Source organism: Haematobia irritans, chromosome 5, assembly GCF_050003625.1.
Source record: "Haematobia irritans isolate KBUSLIRL chromosome 5, ASM5000362v1, whole genome shotgun sequence".
Taxonomy (NCBI): domain Eukaryota; kingdom Metazoa; phylum Arthropoda; class Insecta; order Diptera; family Muscidae; genus Haematobia; species Haematobia irritans.
Genome location: NC_134401.1, coordinates 63,731,157 through 63,756,213, shown reverse-complemented (window position 1 = coordinate 63,756,213; position 25,057 = coordinate 63,731,157). Strand labels below are relative to the sequence as shown.

The 25,057-nt window shown below is 33.5% G+C and overlaps 1 protein-coding gene and 1 long non-coding RNA gene across 6 annotated transcripts in view; both read right to left on the bottom strand.

Annotated features, from left to right (window-relative positions):
* sns (nephrin adhesion molecule sticks and stones) overlaps positions 1–25,057 on the bottom strand; it is a 515,450-nt gene that overhangs the window by 236,929 nt on the left and 253,464 nt on the right. The gene's annotated exons all lie outside the window — the stretch shown is intronic.
* On the bottom strand, positions 12,380–13,161 carry LOC142241006 (uncharacterized). The gene is made up of 2 exons (XR_012723455.1): positions 13,076–13,161; positions 12,380–12,984 (listed from the first exon to the last, which is right to left on the bottom strand). It is a non-coding gene; the product is annotated as an uncharacterized LOC142241006 (long non-coding RNA).

Sequence of the window (25,057 nt, the reverse complement as noted above, 5' to 3'; positions counted from 1 at the left end):
TTGGATCACGGTATTCGATTGAAATTTTCTTCAATTTAGTTGGCGGCACAAAATAAAATATAGGACACCCATTTTTGACGATTTCAAATTAAAAATGTATTGAATTGTATTGCATTATATCTTATTCCTTCCTGCTCGATGGATGAGATAAATATAAAACAAGTATATACAGTAGTAAGTTCGGCCGGGCCGAGTCTTAAAATCCCAACAACATGAATCAAATGTAATAGTTTCCATTGAAAATTTCAGGGAGTTTTGATGACAGATTAGTTCAACCAGTATGCTTCCCACAGATAAATGTAAAGATTTTACCTATGAAGACTAGATCAGATTCTGAATTTATAAGAACCATTTTTTGTTTGAGTTTTAGAGGAATCATAAACATCTCTTGTAAGTGTGCAAGATAATGATGAAATAACGCCTTGATTTGAAATCTATAATCTGTGGATTTTCATCCCAATTATTTAAATGACTACGAGAAGTAAAATCTGGCAATTTTGCATTCAGTTTCAAGTAATTTTCCTGATCAGTGCGCCTTCTATACCCTCAATAAGTGAAATCGGTCTATATGGAGGCCTTACCAAATGGACCGATAAAACTATATCATATACACTTTGTTATGGGTCTAAAATGCCAGTATATTTTCAATTTGTGGCAAATCGGATAAAAACTACAATTTCTAGAAACCCTAGCGTTTAAATCGGGAGTTCGGTGTAATGGGGGCTATACCAAAACATGGATGGATACACACAGTATTTAGCACATTTAATTGTAGTTCTAGAATCTAGACCCCAAATCGGAGGACCGGTTTATAAGGGGGCTATATCAAAAACTGCACCGATACTCAATATATTCGGCACACCCCTTTATGGTCCTAGAATACCTCTAGATTTCCAATTTCAGGCAAATTGGATAAAAACAACGGATTCTGGAAGCCCAAGAAGTAAATCTGGAGATCGGTCTATATGGGGGCTATATCGAGACATGGTCCGATAGTCACAATTTTTGGCACACGTATTTGTGGTCCTACAATACCTCTAGATTTCCAATTTCAGGTAAATTGAATAAAAAACTGCGGTTTCTATAAGCCCAAGAAGTAAAATTGGGAGATCGGTCTATATGGGGGCTATATCAAAACATAGACCGATAATCACCATTTTCGGCACATCTCTTTATTTTCCTAGAATACCTCTAGATTTCCAATTTCAGGCAAATTGGATAAAAACTACGGATTCTAGAAGCCCAAGAAGTAAAATCGGGCGATCAGTCTATTAGGGGGGCTATACCAAAACTTGGACCGATACGGACCATTTTCGACACACCTCTTTATGGTCCTAAAATACCTCTAGATTTCTAATTTCTGGCACATTGGATAAAAACTACGGATTCTAGAAGCCCAAGAAGTAAATCTGGAGATCGGTCTATATGGGGGCTATATCGAAACATGGTCCGATAATAACCATTTTCAGCACATCTCTTTATTTTCCTAGAATACTTCTAGATTTCCAATTTCAGGCAAATTGGATAAAAACTACGGATTCTAGAAGCCCAAGAAATAAATCTGGAGATCGGTCTATATGGGGGCTATGTCAAAACATGGACCGTAATCACCATTTTCAGCACATCTCTTTATTTCCCAAGAATACTTCTAGATTTCCAATTTCAGGCACATTGGATAAAAACTACAGTTTTTATAAGCCCAAGACCTCAAATCGGGAGGTCGGTTTATATGGGAACTATATCAAAACTTAGACCATAGCCCATCTTCGAACTTGACCTGCCTGCAAACGAAAGACGAATCTGTGCCAAATTTCAGGACGATAGCGCCATTATTGAAGGCTGTAGCGGGATTACAACAGACAGACACACGGACATGCTTATATCGTCATAGAATTTCTCCCTGATCAAGAATATATATACTTTATATAGTCGGAAATCGATATTTCGATGTGTTACAAACGGAATGCCAAACTTATTATACCCCCGTCACCATTCTATTTTGGTGGGTATAATTAATACGGCGTCAAATAAGCGATAAGAATAATCCATTTTCCTTTTCTGCATGGGTTTGAAATGGTGTGCACTGTTTGAAAAAGCTATCGGCTATATATTTTGGAGAAAGAAGAGAAATTTTTCTGATGTCAACGTCAATTCCATCGATATTACAATTGTCTGCCGCCTTAAATATTTTGGCCAGTGGAAACTTTCAATATAATGCAGGCATCGACTTCCTCATTGGAATAGAACAGAGTTCCTTTCCTTGAGTTTTTTTTCAATGGCACAAAACTTGATCAAGGCGATAGCAGGATTACGTTGAAGAACAACAGGAATCTAATATCCGTCGTCGATTGCAGAGTTTGCATAGCAATTTTTTTATATTTACCTTCTTCCAAGTTAAACTATTATTACAGGGTGGTCACAAAGCCTTAAGATTTCTGGTTAATAAACTCCACAATTTTTTTTTTATTTTTATTCGCAAAAAAATAATGCTTTCCTCCCAAACGAAATTTTTGACAAACAAAGTTCGTTTCTCATTTGCTTTTCGCTGTAAGGAAGTTTATTTGGAAGAAAAGTATATTCTTTTCGTGATAAACTATTATTATTTTCCAGTATGTAATGTTTTTATTTTATTTCATAAAGACTAACATAAAAAAACAATCTGTTCTGACTAATTGCATTTTCCTCTCACGTCCACGATGTTTTTTAATTCCTTGCACATTTTTCTTTAATACAAACAATGTAGAAGAATTTTTTTTTTATTATTTTCATCTATGGATTAAACCCTTACAGACTAACAGTAATATATTACATTATATACATATCGTTTGTTAATATATCAAGTATTTAATAATAATGTTATCTTTTTCTTTACATTGTATTTCTCTTCTGACAAATCAAGATAAAAATAAAAAATTGAATTCATTACAAAGACGGCGAAGTGGATCGTTGTTTTCAAAGTTCATTCGAAAGTATTCAATGTGGAGCAGTTTAAAGTTGCGGGTAGGTCTAAAGTGTACATTGAATGATATGCTGTTAATAAGGAAGTCAGATTTAAATCTTCCGTTAATTAAATCAACCATAAAACAGATATTCAGCATGGTACGTCTACTTTTCAGTGTAGGTAATTTGATGAGCGATAGTCTTTCTTTGTAAGACGGCAAGGTTTGAGGTGTCCAGTTATTCCGACGTAAACAAAACAGTAAAAATTGTTTCTGAACAGATTCAATACGATTGCAATGAATTTGGTACTGTGGGTCCCAAATTACAGATCCATATTCCAGGATAGGACGCACAAGTGAAGTATATAAGTTTCTTGTAACAAATGGGTCAGAAAATTCCTTACTCCAGCGCTTGACAAATGCAAATGATCCATAGGCCTTATTTACAGTGAGATCTAAAATTTAGCCTGCGATCCAAAAGTATTCCAAGATCTTTAATGGATTCAACAGTTTCAAGCGTTGTGCCATTCAAGTTATAATTCGTGTCGATATAATTTAATCTATAAAAGGAGATATGCTTGCATTTCCTTATGTTCATTTCCATCATATTTGATGAGCACCATCTGTACATGCTATTCAGATCAGATTGGAGTAAGGATTGGTCATCACTATTCCGAATAACCTTCATAATTTTAACATCGTCAGCATACGTGAGAGTGTAACCAAGTGTAAAATAAGCAGAAAAATAGAGGGCCAAGATGACTGCCTTGTGGAACACCAGAAGGCACATGTATTGATTTTGAAATAATGTTATCAAATACTACAAATTGTGTACGATTCTTTAGATAACTTTCAAACCAGGATACCATTAATTCACTGAAGCCCATGCGATGCAGTTTGTACAGTAAAAGTGAATGGTTTACTTTGTCAAACGCCTTACTAAAATCAGTATAAATGACTTCAGTCTGTAAACGATCTCTAAAGCCTTCATTAACCATTGTAGTCAATTCCAAGATATTTGTTATGGTCGAACAAGATTTACGGAAGCCGTGTTGTTTAGGCGATAGAAGAGAGGAGACTTGATGATTCAAAATATCAGAAATAATTTTCTCCAACAATTTTGGAATAGCACTTAATTTAGCAATGCCTCCATAATTCGTAATATCTGACTTGCTTCCATTTTTAAATAGCGAAATGATAAATGAATTCTTCCACAACGTAGGAAAGTGACCTGTGCGCAAAGATTCATTAAACAGAAATGAAAGAGCAGTCGAAAGAGAATGATCACAATATTTGAGGATGTTACTGGGAATCCCATCAGGGCCGGGCGATATGAACATTTTATCTTTTCCATATAACTCATCACAATATCAGGAGAAATATATGGAGTAGTGAATGTCGAATATTCCTGTATCTTATATGGGTACGCATCAGATTGCTTGAAATCCATATGGCAGTAAGTTGTTGCAAAGAACTTTGAAAACAAATTATATATAGATTCATTATCATCCCCTTCAACAGCACCATAGTGAAGGGTTCTTGGATACACATTTGATTGACGTTTAGAATTAACAAATCTGTAAAATGACTTTGGATTAAGCTTCAGTTCATTTTTAATTTTCGATAAATAATTGTTATAGGATTGTTTATTCCACAGGTTGTATTCTGAACGAGCAATTGAGTAGTTTGCATAGTCAGTCGCAGATCCAGATTTTTTATACTTTTTATAAAGTTTATTCTTTCTATTCTTCAAGTTGCGTAATTTACTGTCATTCCAAGGTGGACCAGTGTGAGAAGTTATTCGAATTAATGGAACAGATTGGGCAATGAATGAATTCAAAGTTTCATAAAATGTATTTATTGATTCATCAAGATTTCTCGCTGGTAAGATTTTATTCCAATCCACATTTAATAGTAATGAGTTCAGTTTTTCGTAATCAGTTCTATTAAAAGAGAATATTTTATCAGTTTTCAATACGAGTTTTTTTCGCATAGATCTCGAAAAAGACATATTTATATTCATACAGACAGTGGGATGATTCGATATTATAATTTTTTTTAATTTTACGTTTCTCCTGGACGGAGAATCGAACCGCGGACCATGCAATTTGTAAGCCAACAAACTATCCAGTGAGCTATGTTGCTGTTATTGTCATCAATAGACAATTATCTATATAAGTTATATTTATATAGCATAGCTTGCGGCGCCCACCAGCCGATTAAACAAACTTTATATAACAGAAACATACATTTAGTTGGGTATCGTGGAGCAGTGGTTGCTACGACCGCCTTGCAGGCCAAGGTTCGTGGGTTCGATCCCTGCTTCGACCGAATACCAAAAAGTTTTTTTTTACATATATTCCAGATATGTTCGGAAGGTTCCGAAAAGATGTTCAATATTACATACTAATATATTAAATTTTTACTATGACCTGTAAAATGTGTCTTATTAAAGACTTAAAGTCAGAAAAGAGCAGTGCTTGATATAAACGAAATGGACTGTGCTGTGGGTTCAAAAAAATAAAAATTTTGTAACAAACGATTTTTTTTGGTGATAAAAGTTTAAAATTTTCAAAGCAATTCAAAAAACTCTAACAAAAGAAAAACGTTTTCGTTACACGTTTTCTTTCTTTGCGTGTACTATGTTCTTTATATGGAAATTTAGAACAATCTTAGCTTAAATTTACATTTTTACTGATATGCAAAAACGATGTAAATAAACAATAAAAAATGTTTTACGATTGCAATTTGCCAATCGAAAAAATTATCGATCAATAAAACTCGATATCGACTCTCGTGATTGAAAAGCTCGATGAAAAAATGTCTATAAAGAATATTGCGATTAGTCCCTTGATTCGACTGTGTAGACGAATTGTTTTTTTTTACTTTTGTCAAATGTTGCGGTATATTTAAGTAGGTCTTTTTTCGGGTTTTGAAACTTATTTTGTCGTTTTATACCCACATCCGAGAAATTTATCCATTCAATAAAATTCCTTCTACTATTTTTTATTCTCTATGGCAAAAATGCGAGACTCAAAATTTTTTCTAAGTTAAAGCAAATCATCATATAAAGATTCATTGAAGTTTCTTTACAATTAGATTCTGCATAATCTTGCAGTTCTGCTGAAGGCATGCGGAAATTTGCAATTACTAAGAAGCTAATTAATTTCTTGAGAAAATTCACTCGAGTTTATAACAAGAAACTTAAATTCAACTTCATCTCTAATAAATTGCAATGCTAAAGGGTAATTAGAACAACACTTGAGCTTATTCCTCGCCACCACCCATTCTCACTCACTCTCTCTCTCTCTCGCCGTTTGAATTCATATTTCGCGGAAATCGATTATCTTAGCTTTATACCGAGTATTCATTGGAATTTTTTGCTTTTCTACTCTTACACCAAGTTGAACTACATGTGCCGTATTGTTGGCTGGAATCAATGGTGATAAGGATAATCTTCTTAAAAGCCAGAGGCTCAATATCCTGGCAGAAAGTTATCTAATTCTGGGTAGAATTACGCTGTACTTTCAGTGGAATTGTATTTGCCACACAAATGCATTTTTACTGAACTTTAAGGAAAGTGAAAGAAAACGGAATGCAATTAAAGACGGAGGCGTAATTGTTTAACTACTGTGGAAGGTTTTTATAGTAGATGAGCGAGTATCCTCCTTGCTTGTGATGGCAATACATAAACATTATAAATAATTCACATTATTATTACTTTATTACTCAATTTATACAACATTTAAATTCATTTATTTATTGCTTCATTAAAATGCGACCTTTTAGCATTTCCCCCCATCATTCAGATTCCGCCAATCCGTATGTCATTATAACTGCATAGCAATCGTGGATGGATGAATGGGCGTATGGAACAAAAGCACGAGACTGATGGCCGTGGTTCGAAGGCAAATGGACACTGGTGAACTACCGTATCTTTTCGCAAGGAAAGGAGAGAACACACAAACACTCTCTTTATGCCAAAGCATTTATGTAAATGATTTTTAAAATAATAAGATACTTGACCTCAAGGATGCGCCATGGAATTCACATCCACTTCAGCACCACATTCAGTACTCTTGTCTCTAAAGTGGTAGCGAATCACAAATGGAAAGGGCAGGCGAGGTAAAGTGCGTAGGCCGGCGAGAACAAAGATGATAAGGAAGTGTGAAAAGCAAAAGCGAAAACAAGAACGAATATCGGTAGAACAAACACGATTGTTTTATTCATACGCTTATTCGTCTTCTTATATTCAGTTTCTGCTTTATTTATTATAGATTCCTTTTCCGTTTCTCATCCTCGGGGCAAATTTATATGCGTGAAGCAAATAAAGCTCTTTAATGAACTTACGCCCCAGTGCTTTATTTGCATCAATTTAAATTTTACAAAAATGAATGCAATTGAAACTCCACGCCTCAAAGGCAACAAGTTTCAATGAAATCACCCAAGTTTTCAGCGAGTAAGAGTTAGTACGTACAAAAGTGTGTACAATTTTCTTGGGAAAATGAAGTTTTTCTTGGTTATAGCAATTTTGAATTTTTAAAAATATGCCATTAACCCCCATTTTCATAAAGCTCCGTTAGTGTTCCGTTAACTAACCAACCTTTAAACCGTATTATAGACGAAGCTGTCATCCTGCCTTTATATTCCATAGACTAGTTAAGAACTTAACTGACGAAAAATGTTCAGTTAAAGTTAACCGGAGAGAAGATATTTGCAATTTACTTTCTGTTAACTGGCAGTTAAAGCCTAACGGAGCTACATGAAAATGGCCGTAAAACAAGTAAGTTATGTTGAGGTCTATTGGATTTATTTTTATTAAATTCTACAAATTTTTTCATCCCATGAAAGCGAATAAAAAAAGTGGCGGATGAAGTTATGTTTCTAACATTTTACTTAAATTTTCAACTAATGCAACAAATGCATTTCACATCATTTAAGATACACTTGAAAAATGTGACTTTTGCATGTGTTGGCAAAAGTTGCCAAAAGGAAATGGCACCGATTTGACCAGTTTCAAAAAATGCAATAGCTTGACTTGCATGACATGTTATTTCAACAAGACGTTTCCACACAGCACACGTAAGAATGGAGTTATTGAGAGGCGAGTTCGGTGAACATTTTATTTGACGTTCGTCACCGGCCAATTGAACGTGTACGATCTAACGCCTTTAGACTATTTTTGTGGAGCTATGTGAAAACTCATGTCAGACAAGAAAATTTACATTCTGAATAAAAACTCGAATATGAATTATGTTCCGAAAATATGATTTTCAACAAAATAGAAAGAACAAGCAACAACAAAATCATTGTAATTGTATTGAATTTGTAATCTATTAATAATTTTTCATATTCTTATTTGATGTTCCATGGGTAATAGAGGCCGCTTCGTGGTACTGCATTTTGTTTTCCACTGGCTAGGACTCATTTCTGCGTTGATTCGTTATTACCACTATTTCCATCTAAACAATACAACCACATAATTCCTTACTGAGTACCACTAAAATGATCGCGATAAAACAATTATCTATGGCTGATACAGCGATAGAACAACCCCGATATCGTTGGGTCGCAACATGACCTATTACAATCCCCATTGGATCTAGTCGTTGAAATCCCCGAAAGAATGAGTAGAAACCCCCTTCTATGTCACCTCATGCTTCAATGAAATGTGTCATTGATATTGGTATGTTTCAACGAATTTTCCATTAAACAATGAAACTGTTCGTTCTCTTAACGAATGGCTCAATGGTAATGAAATTTTCTTTTGGTGTTAAAAGATTAACAAGCCCACTAATTTATTCACTCCAATTGAATCAATCGAAAAATTTATTGTAAATTAAATTGAATTGTTATTAAATAATGGTTCCAATTAACATAAAGGGTTAAATTGTGAAATTAAAAGCTAACTCATTTTCTTTAAAAGCAAAAAAAAAACAAGTAAGGAAAGTCTAAAGTCGGGCGGGGCCGACTATATTATACCCTGCACCACTTTGCAGATCTAAATTTTCGATACCATATCACATCCGTCAAATGGGTTGGGTGCTATATATAAAGGGTTGTCCCAAATACATACATTTAAATATCACTCGATTGGGACAGAATTTGATAGACTTTTACAAAATCTATAGACTCAAAATTTAAGTTGGCTAATGCACTAGGGTGGAACACAATTTTAGTAAAAAATATGGGAAACCTTTAAATCTGAAGCAATTTTAAGGAAACTTCGCAAAAGTTTATTTATGATTTATCGCTTGATATATATGTATTAGAAGTTTAGGAAAATTAGAGTCATTTTTACAACTTTTCGACTAAGCAGTGGCGATTTTACAAGGAAAATGTTGGTATTTTGACCATTTTTGTCGAAATCAGAAAAACATATATATGGGAGCTATATCTAAATCTGAACCGATTTCAATCAAATTTGGCACACATGACTATATTACTAATTGTACTTCTAGTGCAAAATTTCAACCAAATTGGGCCAAATCTCTGGCTTCTGGGGCCATATAAGTCCATATCGGGCGAAAAATATATATGGAAGCTATATCTAAATCTGAACCGATTTCAATCAAATTTGGCACACATAACTATACTACCAGTTGTACTCTTTGTGCAAAATTTCAAGCTAATCGTGATAAAAATCTGGCTTCTGGGGCCATATAAGTCCATATCGGGCGAAAGATATATATAAATCTGAATCGATTTCAATCAAATTTTGCACACTTGACTATTCGACTAGGTGTTATGTTTGTACAAAATTTCAAGCAAATCGGTATAAAACTCTGGCTGCTGGGTCCATATTAGTGCATATCGGGCGAAAGATATATATGGGAGCTATATCTAAATCTGAACCGATTTCTTCCAAAATCAATAGGTTTCTATTCTGACCCAAATTAGTAACATGTGCCAAATTTGAAGGCGATTGGACTTAAAGTGCGACCTAGACTTTGATCACAAAAATGTGTTCACAGACAGACGGACGGACAGACGGACATGGTTATACCGACTCAGGGACCCACCCTGAGCATTATTGCCAAAGACACCATGTGTCTATCTCGTCTCTTTCTGGGTGTTACAAACATATGCATTAACTTATAATACCCTGTTCCACAGTGTGGCGCAAGGTATAAATATATGAGCTACTTGTTGCAAAACTAGTCAAACATTCGGGTTTAAGAAAAGGGAATTTTGTGTGTTTAGAATTTCATTCCGGAGCACTAAAAACCCACCAGGAAAGAAAATTTTAGTTAATTTTAGAAAAATTATATTAATTTTACAAAATTTTAACTAAACTATATTAGAAATGCATATGCCATGCCGACGTAAATAAGTAAATAATTTTCGAAATTTTAAAGAAAATTTTTTTAGACAAAATTATAATTTTGCACTTGTTAAAGAAAATTTCGTAGTTTGAAGGAAAAAATTGGAGTTAAAAATTGCAAAAATGTCTTTAGTGCCATACGAAGTTCAAAATGGGCGGATTATTGGTAAGATTTAAAAATTTTAAGAAATTCAGAACTATTTTATGGGAGATACGAATTTTGTTAATCTTTATGCTTCATTTGCGTAGAATTTTTCCTTTGTTAAAAAACGCACATAAAAAATTATTAAAGTTATACTTTCTTAAAACGTAATAATTCCATGAACTAAAATAGAATTAAATCGGCTTTAGTGAAATATAGGGTTAACTTTTTCTTTGAGTGACGAAAGTAGTTTTGCTTTTGTTGTACGTCATTCTAGAGGAAAAAATAATAAAAATTGAAACAATTTAAGATATTTATATACATGGAAACTATTATATATATGATTATTATTCCGATCCAACAGCAAGCTGATCAGCATGCCCGTCATATAGGGTTTTTGTCCCGGGAACGGGATCCCGGGAATTCGCTATTTTTTCGTTCCCGCTTTCCCGGGTATTAAGTGCAGGAATTCCCGGGAATTTTTCATTACAATATTTTTTATAAAATGGAGAGATAAATAGTACAAATGTTTTTTGTTTTGATTATTTTTAGTACCATTGGGTAAATCATCATTCTCATTACACTTCCAAAGTCTACTTAAACAATTTTTAGCTGTATTTTTCTTTGTGAATACGGGATTTCAAATCCATTTTTAGTAGATTTTGAGTCTAATGTGAATGGGGTATAATTGAGCCTAAGTATACTGGAATATACAAAATAATTTAATTGTTTTCTGTATTTTTGTTAATATAAAATAAACTTCCTATTTAAATAATGTACCAAGTAGTAATAGTTGCTTTGTCTGACATACAGTCGTGGGTTCTAGCCCAGGTTTTAACGACCTCCCAATTGTTTAAAAGATGGCTGCTCTTCCCAGTTTATTATCACCATATTTCTGTAAACCGACATTCCAATAGACTGGTAGACTAAGCAAACCTTTATAATGGATCATTTTACCTTATATAGCAACTTTTGCAATTGCATAATTTCAAAATATTTTCATAATTATTGAAAGGATGTGTTTATGGAAAGGCAACATTTATCATGGTAGTTACTTTAATTTCAAATATAGATGGTGTATTCCTTTTGGGAATATTGACCGAAAATTTACATATAGTGAAATATAGTGGCTCTGTTTTATGATGGTGACATGGCAATAAGTTTCTTTCATTTCCATACAAAATATCTTTAGTATGATTTATGGCTGATATAAGAGATTAACATAATATACATTGTTAGTTGTCCAGACAGCGCTTATAACCGTAGGTTTATGCGATTTCTAATTTATTTAAACGTCTAAATACATGGCACATCGAAGCGGGTTTCCCTTTAACCGGAATCCCGGGAAATTCGAAAAAGTTTCCCGCTTTCCCGGGAATGGAAAAAGTCCGGGAAAAAACCCCTATCGTCATGTGAACAAGAAGCAATATATCTGAGTCTCGTGAAAATACTAAATGGTTTTTAGATGACATTTGTTCCCTCTTGTTATATGAAAGAGGACCGCTCTATAGATAGAAATCTTGAGTTCTGCATTTCAAAATTCAATTCTTCAGAATTTACTAAATAATTAACTTTTGGTTAAGCTACATTTGTAGTTTAGTCAATGCATGGTTTTAAGCTGAAATCAAAAACAGCAATAATAATGATTGAAGAGTAAGCCAACAATAACAAACAAAACGAATCAAGATAGAGGAAGCACGCTCAAAAACAAACCAAGCCAACTGCACTCAAATCGATGATTTAACTTTGGCAAAGGAAAAGAGTTATGCTTGCAAATTTGTTTAGGCAATAGCCGACTATCAAAAACCTTTTTTCGGGATGTTCTACAACATCGCATTTTGATGTATGCGCCTTTTCAACTTCGTACAATAATTAAATAGATGGGCGATTTATGAAAACAACGCAATATTTTCATTCCGTTGGAATAATTTCACTTACAGCACACGAACATTTCATTGCACAATAAGAGACACGTTTTCATTTTTGATATGTTAACAAAATTTGCGCATTTTATTTCCACAATTTTCCCAGCTTTTGTTGTCTATTAAAGAGTAATTTGCCAAACATATTTAACGATTCTTGTAGACAGGTTCATATGATTTGTTTGCTGTGTTTATTTTGCTTATACTCTACCATAACGTATTTCGCTTTTATTTCATTAGCAGTAGGATTTGCTTTGTGTTTATGGCGATATTCTGTTGACTTACAGATTTTTTTGCGCTCGCATCAGAGACATTTAATTTTGGCCAACAAATTGAAAGTGGGGGTAGACGGCAACAGGCATCCTCAAATAAAAACGAGCCGTAATAATTTTCGCATATACATACATGTTTAAAATTGCTTGACATATTTAAAAGGGTATTAGGCAGCGGGAGATTGACTTTGACATCTCTGTGCACATTCGCTCAAACATTCTTACACATCTATATGCCAAAGTGGCAGTCTATACCAGTGTGCTATGTCATAAATCTGGGCAATTTAATTTGGCATATTTCTCATTCAGGTATAAAGTGCACCCAAGCCATTCGACATCATTTGAACACGCACGTACACGTGCGGGCAAATGATTCTTTTTCTTGCTATTATTCATTAGGGTATATTTATTAGATCCACTATGTATATTGGGGAAGATCCACTTAGGGATTTTTATTTGGAATTAAAAATTACTACCTGGACTTTTTCACAACGTGGACAAATTAAATATTAGGAAAATTTGTTAAATATTAGGAAAAAATTACATTTTGGTGACAGTTGACTGTTAACACAAGTGTGACTTTTCATTTCGATATCACACTTATTATAAAGTGAAAAAAACTTGCTCGGTTCCAAAGATTTTGTCAAATTATTCTGAGCCAAAGAAGCGAATAATTGAATTGGATACATTTAAGACACAATTCTCTTTTAAATTTGAGTTTTCTCTACTTAGTATTGGCAACAGTATTACCGTTGTGCCACTTTAGTGGCAAATCTGCTACTTTTTTCAAGCGGTGCTACTTTTGTGCCACCTTTTTGTTGTACCACTAAATGTGATACCATTTAATTTCTTGCGCCATGTTTTTGTCATACTGTGTAACTTTTAGTAACCGCTAGAATAACAGATATGATTAGAATTTTAACAAATAATCAAAGTCACGAGTTAAATGTAATATTTTTGAGCAATTTTTCGTGTTGTATATTATCAGTGTATAATTATACAGCCTGTTGTAAAACTGATGCTGAAATGAACTAATATTTATTGCGAACATTTTATTTTGTTTTAGTTTATTTTTAAATGTTCTAAGAAATTTTCCCCAGCCCAACGATTTTTTCTTTATTCCAAGTATGTCTCAAAATTTGTATGTCAATTTCAATGACATACAAATTGGATCAGATCTAACTAAAACAGAAGAAGTTTTTCGTACATTTCTCAAAAATAGTAAGAATGAACTACAGTGTTAAAATGGGAATGATTTGGCGACTCAGATGTTTTCTTTATTTTTAGTTAATTTTTTTCTTTTCGGGAAAGATGCATTTCGTAAATGGTAATTAAAAATCAAAAAATGTCGGAAAATTTTCTTTAATTTAATGAATCTTAAAATTTGGAATACAATTTAGTTCAATTTTCGCACGCGATAGTTCATTTTTCCCATAATGTAGTTTTTTTCTATGTATAGGCATTAATTGCCTATGGCAATGTTTAAATTTATTTATAATTTGGAGTTTTTCGTGAATCTCCCTAATATATTCACAATTTGTTACTATACTCACAGAACACAAATTTGTTGTGCCAACCAATTCTTTTGCAAACCAAATTATTTGGTCCTCCAACTACTACCAGAATATAACTGACAAAATTTATCAAAGCAACCAACTGTTGTCTTGCACAACAATATATCAAATTTTTGGACAACTAAAATTTGGGCACATTAACAGTCTAATTGGTCTAATCCCAACCAATAAGATTTCATTCGTTTGTTGAAACAACTAATTGTTATTTTCGGACATCCAATACTTGAGAAATTAAAGAAACCATTTGTTGAATTCATTTTAGTCAGTATTTAATTTTAATACAAATTAATATTTTTATTAACTTTTGAGCTAATAAAACATTGTCATCTGTAGAACCTTTTTATGAAATGCAAAAGAAGCTCCATAGCAAAGGCAATCTACCCAAAACACCAACAGAGATTAAAAACTGAATGGAAATGCTATAGATGCTGCACTCAACGGGACTTACGCATAGATCATGAAATGTTGTTATGTCTTTGCACCAGAATCTTTCTTCAGTTCTGATCGATTTTAAGTTCGAAGGCGAATTAGCCAATCTATATATTTACCCTTCATATCCTCGGAAATCGTCACATTTGTTAAGATATCTCTTGTAGGGAAGAAGTTAAGGAGTGAGTGGTATTAAGTACATTTGATGATTATGTTACTCACCACTTAAGAATGCAGGTACCGAATAAAAAAGGATATATAATCCATAGCAACAAATTTATAACTATAAAATTTGTTAACACAACCAACTTATTGGTTAGACGGACTTTCAGTTGAGTTTGGTAACACATTGGCAAAACAAATCAGTTATCACAACAGGGTGGAATAAATTGAAATGGTTAGTTACTTCAATGTATAATTAACGACCAATATTTGGTCGTGCGTACCAACTTTTGGTCACACCGCCGTTATATTGATTATACACCCTCAAAAAAATCGCTTCTGTAACATATACCCCAAATACATTTTGCTTCAGGCATATATATGTTCAGGATTAGTCCAAACAAAATATTGTTTGTATTGTGCAAACATATTATGTTTCACCTTAGGGTTACACTGGTAGTGAAAAATTTTAATGAAATTTTCTTTGTGTGGATATATTTTTTAAGGCGCCAATTGGTTACTTCCATTATTTTACTTGCAGCAAACTCTTAGGTTAGGTTAGGTTAAAGTGGCAGCCCAATTAAATTTCAGGATCACTTGGACTATTCAGTCCATTGTGATACCACATTTAACTAAAAGTACCTATTACATATGGGCACTTCTTGTCTTAACCACTGAACCTTCTCTATTATTTACTTTTGTGGAACCAACCATATTGCTCCAAAAATATTAACAAACTGCTTAAGTTAACGTTTTCCAGGTCAGCCAGTAATCTAAAACTAAATGCTCCTAAAATTCGCTTACGCCTTACACAAAAAGCAGAACACTCACACAAGAGGTGTTTAATTGATTCCTTTTCCACCACATCATGACAGCTTATACAATAGTCATTATACTTCGCACCTATAGTTTTTGCAAATTCGCCTATCAGGCAGCGACCCGTTATAGCAGATATCAGGAGTGTTATCTGACGCCTTGAGAACACTAGCATATCTAGTGTGCGGTTTAAGTTTAAATGGGGCCATATTTGCTTGGTGTCGTTACAACCCTTGCAATTCTCCCATCGAATATTGGCCATCATAACAGCCTTCTCACGCAGTAAGAGCTTGCAGGTGGCCAGAGGCATACCAACAGATTCTAGTTCCCCTGGAATATTAAGGTAGTTCCTAGCCTTGCTAACACATCTGCTTCGCAGTTCCCCGGTATGTGCTCCGAACTCATTCTCAGAAAATTTTCAAATCGGGTAAGTAGTTTGGATGTTGGCGGCTTAAAAAGGTTAAAAAACGGCGTTTTTTAGTAAAAATGTGGCAGAAAAAAACCATATAAAAATTCATATAAAATATAAAACACGATGCTAACAGCATTTTTGGGTTTTTTGCGTATAGCCCTTACTTAACAAAATCTAACAACAAATAGCGGACTTATAATTTTGGTAAAGTAAAGTGGTAAAACACCGAAAAGACCAAATCAACGCCAAAAAAAAATGAGTAGAAACAAAGATATAACTGTACATTTTATGCCATGTGCAAAACAGCGTTGATGCGTTGATTTGGTCTTTTCGGTCTTTTACCAACAAAAATTATAAGTCCGCTATTTGTTGTAAGAATTTGTTAAGTAATGGCTTATTTTTTGCTGTTAGCATCGTGTTTTATATTTTATATGAATTTTTATATGGTTTTTTCTGCCACATTTCTACTTAAAAAAAAGCCGTTTTTTAACCCTTTTAAGCCGCCAACATCCAAACTACTTACCCGATGTGAAAATTTTCTGAGAATGAGTTGTAGACGGCTCAATTTTCTTTAATTTGTGTAGTAGTAGGATCAAATAGGTCAAAGAAGACGAAAGATATGCTCAAAATTGTAAGTGTACCTCCAAAAATTAAAAAAAAAAGTTCAAAAATTTGTATCTCGAAAACCAATCGACAGAAAATTTTTTAAAACTCATTTTCGTGTTTAGTAGGTCAAAATAAATGAGAAAAATTATGCTAGAACCAATTCACAAAACGACTGTTGGCTAGTGTTATAGTTAGTACTGTTTAGAACAGTATTGTATAATATTTTTCAAAACTAAACATAACATTCTTTAGAATGAACATTTATTTTTGCTATGATTTCTATTTAGCATACACATGATACATTTTTGAGTGTCGCTATGTTTACTTAGCATAACATATTATTCTCCGACTAAACAAAAACATTTCGTACGTGTTAGTAAACTTAGAATAGTTTAGATTGGAGAACGTTGTAAGCGTATGAAGTGTAGTTTTTTTGTGAATTTATAGAAATTTGATATAACTTTATTAAAATTTAACACAAATTTAGTAGATGAAAAGTTGCTATGCAAATCGTTGGTAAATAATTTACAAAAAAAAAATGTTAGTAAACACAAAAAAGAAACGTTTGGAAAACGTTTACCGAAAACTTTTTTTTTTGTTAGGGGTTTTGAATTTCTTCGAAAATGTCAAACTTTTAGTTTCAAAAAAAATGTTTGTTACAAAATTTTTATTTTTGCAATAATAAAAATAAGTTTTGATACACAGTCCATTTAGCACTGTTCTTTTCTAACTTTAAGCCTTTTATAAGACACATTTGAAGTCTCAAATCGATAATTATCGGTTAATGACAATAACAGCTTTGTAACCCAGTGGATAGTCCGCGATTCGATTTTCCGTCCAGGCGATGGTTAAAAATTAATAAAAAAAAAAACTATATAAATTATAATAATTTTTTCTGCATTGTTTGTATTACTAAAAAACTCGTGGAAATGAGAAAGATTTGAGGGGATACTAGGCAATTAGCTAGGAAAGAATTTGTTTGAGTTAGTCTTTATAATATTTTTTTACATCGTGTAAAAAATCAACGTTTATCATAAAAAGTATATACTTTTCTTCCAAAAAAAACTTCCTTACAGCGAAAAGCAAATGGGAAACTTTATTTGTTGGTCTAAAATTTCGTTTGGGAGAAAATAATAAAATAATATTTTTTTTTTTGGTATATATAAAAGATTACATCGAAATGTTTATATAGAACCCGATATGTACGAATTTGTTTGAACTGTGTCGCCTGAAAATATTCATTTTTGTTTAACGTTCAAATTAAATTTATAACTCTCTATAAAGCTATATTTTTAACACAGTTAAACATATGCTAACTAAGTTGATACCTTTTCATTCTCCACCAACCATAATATGTTATATGTACTTAGACGATCAATGCCAGAAAAAATTCCGATGAAAGGATGCTAAGTCTACTAAGAACAACAAGGCAAAAGGCTTTGTATTCTAAAGTGGTCTAAGTCAATTTTAGCCGTGATTTATTATCACTATTTGGAATTCGTACATTCTAAAAAAATTCTACAATAAGTATGATTTTAATTTAATTTCTATCTTATACGGTTTTTGAGAAATTCCAAATAAACTTTGAACCCGTCTCCTGTAAAATTCACTTTTTAGACTTAGCGCACTCTGGAATGTAGACATCGATACGTCCCAAACATGTTATGCTAGTTTATGAATATTATATGCTTGCACCTAAAAACATTGTGTTAAAAAATTTGTGTTCCAAACATATAATTTTTACACCCAAACATATGAAAAACAGTCTTTCTTTCGGGCAGGTCGGCCATTCTTCGATCGAGCCTTATGTACTAGATTGCTAAATTGTTTTTTATTGAAGTTAATATAAAGACGACACACAATCACACACCCGCGAAACCAGTTCAGATACAATTGTCTTATGGGACTGAATTGTCGTGGAAACAAGAGTCGAGATAGCTAACATAAATCCTTATGTAAGCTCCCCATTGTGCAATTGCCAAATGTTTATGTATGCACATGAATACTAGGTCGTAATGACATTTCAAATGAATTGTGATTGGGCCGATAAGAGTATCTATCATTTCACCTTTGGTGGTAGCAATAAATGTGATTTACACTTTTTCCTTGAGAGGAATTGATTCTTGAGAGGATCGTAAGGAAAGAATTCAACGAAATCATTTAAATATTAACCACTGAGTAAAATAGAAAGTCAGGCGGTGTAGACTATTTCATAAACCCTAAACCACTACTACTGAATTAATAAGCATTTAGGAGGTATAATTAAAAAAATTTTCGTAGATCAAATGTCATACGATTTGGCTAAAGCCCCGCACATATATTCTATTTCCGAATTTAAGAAAATTAAGCTGTGCCAATTATGACTAAAATTAATACATACAATACAATAATGGTGACACATATACACGAACGAAAAAGAATTTTTTTCATGAAGTAACCAATTGGTTCCTTAAATAAATATATGCCTTAAGTGAAACATAATATTTTTGAACAATATAAACAATATTTTGTTTGGACAAATCCTGAAAATATATATTATATATACTTGTAGCAGAATGTGTTTGGGATTATATGTTACAGAAGCGATTGTTTTTGAGGGGTATATATAAAGGGTGATACGGTCAAAATTTGGGTGAATTCGCGTGTAAATCGGGGAAATCGTTTATTTAAAAAATCAAATTAAATTTCTTTTTCAAGTTCAATTAGTATAAAATTCAGGAAAAATATTCAATTAGGCTTTCGCTTTTCCAAATCCGAACTGCCGGGCCTCACGCTTGACACCTGCCATCAGATTTTGTACAGCCACCTTGTCCACCTTCTTCGCCGCAGAAAGCCAGTTTGCCTTGAACCGCTGCTCGTCCTTAGCAGTTTTTTGGTCTTCTTTAGGTTCCGCTTGACAATAGCCCAGTATTTCTCAATTGGGCGGAGCTCTGGCGGTTTGGGAGGGTTCTTGTCCTTGGGAACCACCTGCACGTTGTTGGCGGCGTACCACTCCATGGCCTTTTTACCGTAATGGCAAGATGCCAAATCCGGCCAAAACAGTACGGAACAACCGTGTTTCTTCGGGAAAGGCAGCAGACGTTTATTCAAACACTCTTTCACGTAAATTTCTTGGTTGACAGTCCCGGAAGCTATGAAAATGCTGCTTTTCAAGCCACAGGTACAGATGGCTTGCCAAACCAGATATTTCTTTGCGAACTTTGACAGTTTTATGTGCTTGAAAATATCTGCCACCTTTCCCCTTCCTTTTGCCGTATAAAACTCCTGTCCCGGAAGCTGCTTGTAGTCGGCTTTGACGTAGGTTTCGTCGTCCATTGTCAGCATCGTCGTGTACAGCCTCCGGGATCGCGCTTTGGCCGTCGTATTTTGTTTATCATCGCGATATGGAGTCACTACCTTCTTGTAAGTCGATAGTCCGGTTCGTTTTTTGGCTCGATGCACGGTTGTAGACGATACACCTGAACACACATGAGAGGTGTTCAGGTTTTTTAAATGCAAAATTGAAAGAAATACATCAAGTTTATATTGACCAAATTTTGACCATATCACCCTTTATTAAAGTTATATCTAAAAAACTTAAGCTAATATTTGAAGCGTTTTTATCTTAAATCTAAGTCTTTAATATCTCAGTTAATTTAAGGACGATTCCTTTAAATCAAAAATGTTTTTCTTTACTTTAATGTTTTTGTTTTACGGAAACCCATTTTGCAGACTTTATGATTACTGAAAAATATTACTTTGTGTCAAATTTGAAAACAATCGTTTTGTACGTTGGGTTAGGTGCAATATGACCCCATTTGTTGAAATCGGGCCATAGGTTAAGTTAGGTATAGTGGCAGCCAAATATTTTGACCAACCTAATCTATTCAGTCCATTATGATACCACAGTGGTGAACTTCTTTTTTTATTTATTTACCTTTCGCTACTTGCAAAATTAACCAAATCTTTGTAATGTTAACCTATTTCAGAACAGCCTACTGATGGTATTTTTTTTTTAATAATTTTAAGTAGTCTTAAAAGAATTAAAAGTAATAATTATTATTATAACATACTTTTCTGTAAAATTTAACTAACTGGTTGTAAGTGAGATTAACTAGATTTAAGTTCACAACTTGTTATAAACTACGGACTACTTTTTCTACTGTGTATGAAAGCTAATCTAATCTAAACGGAGTAAGACATTTTTTTCGAATCATTTCATTCCATGCGTCGTCTTATTGTCCATGTGTCAACCATATATCTTAGGGCGATTTCGATTCGCAAAAAATATGTTGCCTTGGTGTTACACTACTTTTTCCCTAATTGACATTTCGGCCAAATGATAGTGTAATTCTAAAGTTATTATTAATTTATAATATTGTGAGGTATGTCCTTGATATCTTGCAATCAATTTCGAGAATGTTGCACCTTTTTTCCCAATCGAAATCGCCATTAGTAAGGGTATGGGTTCGTGTTAACTTCCTTGAAAATATAAAGCTTGTCCTCACATAGAAATTACGAATCTTCTTTTTATACTTGTCAAAACCCAATTTATTTCATATATTTCCTAACAAAAATTCTATTTATTTTAGACAGAAAAAAAAATCGAAAAACAAATTGTATACACGAATCGAAAACAAAAATAATTTCCTTTACCTATCTTTTGTTAGCAAGTAAAATTACTTGAGTTGTTGATTAATTTTCCTGGAAAATCCAATTAAGAATTTTTGGAATTTTTGCTATGTCTATTTAATCATATAACTAAGTTCATATTAATGGACAAATTTGTTTTGTCTACACTACTAAACTATGATAATTGGGATAATTGAAACTATAGTCGATTGCTTCCCTACTTTGTTACATTTCTGGGAAGGTAGAAAAATATCATATCTTAGTAATTCTGAACATCAGACGATGTTTGTTTAACATCACATCTTCAGGTCCTATCCTATGAAATTATTTCAAGTATGAGGAGCATTAAAAACTAAAGCAATCAACAGTTTCGATTCGATAACAACAGCTAACATCTAACAAACTTAGCATTATCTAGTACCAAAAGAATGCTCCCGTTGTTCTCATTGAACATACAACATTGTTGCAAAACTTCCTGGGAAACCAGCATCATCCAAACTCCCATCCTTGCATTTCAAGTACTCGTATCACTATGCCAAAGTATGATGGCTTGTTGTAATGGCAACAAAATTAAAAGTGGGGGGTTAGAAAAAAAGGCAACATTGTAGCCGATATTATGACAACTGTGCCATTTATGATACAAGTATTGCTTATTGCTATACAAGATCCTGCTGCGATAATTTGCTCCTGTTTTATTACTGGCTTTTCTATTCGTTTGTTCTAGCGTCGCACTCACACTCCCACTCGCACATACTCGGCGACCCATAGACCACCTTTGTTTTCTTCGTATTCACACCAACAACAAGTCTACACTTATACATTGACGAAACAAGGAAAACCTTATCCCCCATGTCCTGGCAAAGGAGCTCTACATCACATTGTGACACTTTGCCAAGTGCAAAACTAAAACACTGCTGTATTTAATAAGCGAACAAAGGAAGCATTGAGGACTTTATGAAGCGAAGGATGAGAAAGACGGAGTATGGCATTTCCCGGAGAAAATGACAACAAGACTAGCACATCTCAACCCTTTGCTTTCGAGGAAGATGTATAAATCCAACTACCGCTGCCATTGTACACAGATTTAAGCCTTATTATGAACCGGTCTCTTTAGGGCCGTTCATTTGTTACTTGTTTTTTTTTTATTATTATTCTTTTCGTAATTCGGCGTAAGACTATGTGTGACAAAAATTTTTTACGCCTAATCAACGTTGGAACTTCATTAAAGTCCTCCAAAAATGAAAACGTAAAACGAGGGGGAAAATCCAACAAAAATAACACAAATGGGGGCTTAAGAGTTTAGAGGATTGATAATAAAAAAAACCTTGCCCAAATAGGATCGTAAAATGAAAATGAACATCAGGGCATATTCGACCATAGGTGATACTCTACATTCGATTAAATTTTGGCTGAGAATATTTACAGATCTGGTTTATTTATTTATTTTTTTTTATTATATTTATGTATGGTATATTATTTACTGCAAAATAATAATTTTCAGCAAAAAGTAAACTTTCAATAACAAGGCCACAAGGAGCATTTGTGGATATTCGTAATATTTAAGTAGTGTACAAAATTCGAAAAATTCAAAATATGTTGATATTTCGGCACGTCTCATCATAAAGATGAAAGAAAGGAAGAAAAAGATCCAAAACATGGAAGTTAGGTTAGATGTAGTGCTAGCCCCTTATTTCAGACATACTTATGACAATTTCGTTTGTAATACAAAGTGTAACATTAAGGAAATTGTTAACAAAATATAAATGACTGTGTTGTAGCTTTTGGAGTTAAAATCCCCGACAGCACTATGAATACGCACTCTCTTTATGATGGCACTACAACTTTGACGCAAGGAAAAACAGGGAAGAAGTTGGGCAAAAGGTAAGGTTAGGTGGCAGCTTGATTAAGTTTCAGGCTCACTTAGACTATTCAGTCCATTGTGATACCACATTAACTAAAAGTTCCTATTACATATGGGCACTTCTAGTTTTAACCGCTGAACCTTCTCGATTATTTTCTTCTGCTGAACCAACCAGATTGTTCCAAAAACATTAGCAGACTGCTTAAGTTGACGTTTTCCAGGTCCGCCAGTAATCTAAAGCTATATGCCCCTAAAAATTGCTTGCGCCTCACACAAAATGCAGGACAAGAGGCGCAATCCTAGGGTTACACTTTTTCAGCGAAACGAAATAGAATTTTATTAAAACCAAGCATTCTTCGCAACGAAATTGAGTCAAATTTATCAACTGTTAAAATATGTGTATATATTGATTCCAGAGCTTATTGCCATTAACCCTAGATGGCTTGTCGACGTCTGAGAGACGTATGCGTTTTTTAGTTTTTTGCTCTCCCTCATGAAAATGAGTACCTAAAATGTGATTTTTTTGTTACACAATAAATAAAAGTTTAGCCAAACGCGTGTTTGAATGATAAGGATTTGTATATAGAATCGGTGTAAGTAGAAAAATTTTAACTAAAAGTCCACAAATTTTGTCCACATGATGATAAGCTATGATACGTCCCACAGACATAAGTTTAGCTTAACATATTCGTGAATTTCAGTAGGATAATCTTTCTAGGGTTAATACATACATTGGGCAGTTCCTAATTTTTAGTGGCGTTAAATAGATTTCTTTTGCCATGTTAATCGGTCCAGTCTTGAGCTTGTATTTCTAATTTCTCGTTTTTTCCCCAGTCTGACGCCTCTTTCATTTCATTTGGATTTTCAGTCCAACTATCAGGTTGGCTGATAAGTCCCCGGTCTGACACATAGATTGCGTCGCTAAAATTTGACGTCTGTAAGTCAATTAGTTTGTGAGATAGAGCGTCTTTTGTGAAGCAACTTTTGTTATTGTGAAAAAATGGAAAAAAGGAATTTCATGTTTTGATAAAATACTGTTTTCTGAAGGGAAAAAACGGTGGAAGCAAAAACTTGGCTTGATAATGAGTTTCCGGACTCTGCCCCAGGGAAATCAACAATAATTGATTGGTATGCAAAATTCAAGCGTGGTGAAATGAGCACGGAGGACGGTGAAAGCAGTGGACGCCCGAAAGAGATGGTTACCGATATTGCGGTCATTTTGAATGACCGTAAAATGAAGTTGATCGAGATAGCAGAGGCCTTAAAGATATCAAAGGAAAGTGTTGGTCATATCCAGGGCTGTGGAGTCGAGCCAATTTTGCTCGACTCCGACTCCGACTCCAGCATTTTTCATCAGCTCGACCCCGACTCCGGAGTCGACTCCGGATAATATAACTAAATCTCATTTTAATACCACTAATTTGTAGTTCTATTGTGGGGGTACCCTAAGTGAATCGATATAAAGTATCGTATTTATTTATGTGTGCAAAAAAAGGTCTTAATTTCACATTAGATGCCAATTGAACTCTATATTTCAAATTTAGGGCAATGTTTAATAAACAAAATAATGATATAAATACCCATCATAATATGAGAAGATACCAACAGTATATGTATTTGTGAACCAAAATTATTGATACTATCTCAAATCCTTTAAATTTGTTGCGAGCTATATAAAGGTTTATATTCCCATATGCATGAATTTGAATCTGAATCCATTTAGAAAAAATTGTATATACTTCTACAAAATCTATGTACTTAAATTTAAATCTAACGTTATGGGACGTAACACAATTTTAACAAAAAATAAAAATGCAAGGAAAGTCTAAAGTCGGGCGGTCCGATTAGAATATACTCTGCACAACTTTGTATTTAGATCTACATTTTGATAAAATCTCAAATCAGACTTCTACAAAATCTCGGGCAATATTTGGGAAACATTTATAATTGTTTAGACAATTTCGCAAAAATGCATTTATGATTCATT